The sequence below is a fragment of the Echinops telfairi genome, unplaced genomic scaffold (assembly GCF_000313985.2).
Source record: "Echinops telfairi isolate 266 unplaced genomic scaffold, ASM31398v2 ScPeMD7_18;HRSCAF=68, whole genome shotgun sequence".
Classification (NCBI taxonomy): Eukaryota; Metazoa; Chordata; class Mammalia; order Afrosoricida; family Tenrecidae; genus Echinops; species Echinops telfairi.
In genome coordinates this window covers 83,210,316-83,211,867 of record NW_022103915.1, presented here as the reverse complement: position 1 = coordinate 83,211,867, position 1,552 = coordinate 83,210,316, and positions in this window count along the sequence as shown.

Here is a 1,552-nt window from a genome sequence, read left to right as displayed (position 1 = left end):
CCCTCCCCCTCCCCCCTTTCCTGCCTCTGTGGTGCCAAAGCTGTTCAACAATTTCCTTGGCAGACTCTGTTGTAGTTTGCACGTGGCTATGTAGTAAAGCTATTTTTCTCTTCCTTTCCATAATCGCGGCTCTCGTGGTCACTGTATATGTTATGTGAGCGAATTCGCTGGCTTTAGACAAATGACCAGCTCTGACCATTCTTTGTGCGGCTGTCCTAAACCCCCCTCGTTTCCCGTGCCCTACAAACCTCACCTCCCGCAATAAACCCATTCATTAAAGGCCTCGCCCAGTCCCTTGTCTTGAAAGACCCCACAGCTGTCTCCTGGAGTGATACTCCTCTGAACAATTTGTCTGTGGGACTGTGCTACTTCGTGGGCAGGGCAGAGTGACAGCTCTGCAAGGGCACCTTCCCTGCTCGCTGGCCCACCCTTTCTCCTGGTTGGTGCTCAGGGCTGGGCTGCGGGGTCTTCCTCCCCTCTCAGGCTGGGGAGACCTCAGAGCCTGGTGCAGCTGGCTGGGGCTCATCTGGCTGCCCTACCCTGGTGGGAGCTATTGTAAGGATGGATTTTCCTCTTCTAGTGCCTCACGGGAAGCCCTGGTGGGATAGTGGTTAAGAGTTAGGCTGTGATTTGCTTCAGCATGGTGGGCAGTTCGAACACCCCCTCAGCCCCCTGCACCTCATGGGAGAAAGACCAGACTTTCTACTGCGTGAACAGTGAGAGTCTTGGAAACCCATCGAGGGTTGCTATGAGTCAGCATTGACTCGATGGCAGTGAGTTTGGTTTGGAGTTTAGCGTCTTTTACCCAGCTAGGAAGAGCTACAAGGCATGGAGTTTTATTACCCCTAACATGGAGAAGAGAGTAACACAGAAGGAAAATATGTGCTACGTATCAGAATTCTTGAGACGCCAGAGCAGCTCTCTGGGATTTCTAGGTGCCCGTGGACTCTTTGTCTTCTGAGGCTTAATAATGGAGGGTTTGGGGGTTGACGTTTGATTTTCTGCACACCAATGTTGATACCTCAAGCCAAGAGGCCAGGCCAGTGTCATCCCCTGCAGTGTACTGAAGTGAAAGAAATCAGACGGAAGGGTGCAGGGCTCTTTCATTGGCATGGTCACAGTTAGACAGAGCCGATGCTTGTCAGGAGCCAACGTCTCCTAAAATGTGCACCTCGAAGGATGACTAGTGGTGGCGTAGTGGGTTTTACACATTGGCTGTTAACCAAGTGTTTAGCAGTTCTAAACCACCAGCCACTCCACAGGAGAGAGAGGAGGCTTTCTACTCCTGTGAAGGGTTTCCGCTCCAGAAAGCCACCTTGTAGAACTTACAGGGTCACTATGGTCGTCAATGACTTGATGGCGGTGAGAAGTGTGCCCTTCAACGTATGATGAGTGAGAGGACAAAGGAAGTCTGGGCCTTCTGTAGCGTGAGCTCGAGGGGCATATACGTGAGATCACAGGGAAGCAAGAGGAAGGGAGGAAAGACGTGGCTGTCTTTGGGTAAGCGTAGGTGGTATAGTCACCCCGTACCTGGAAATGTATTGGTCAGGTG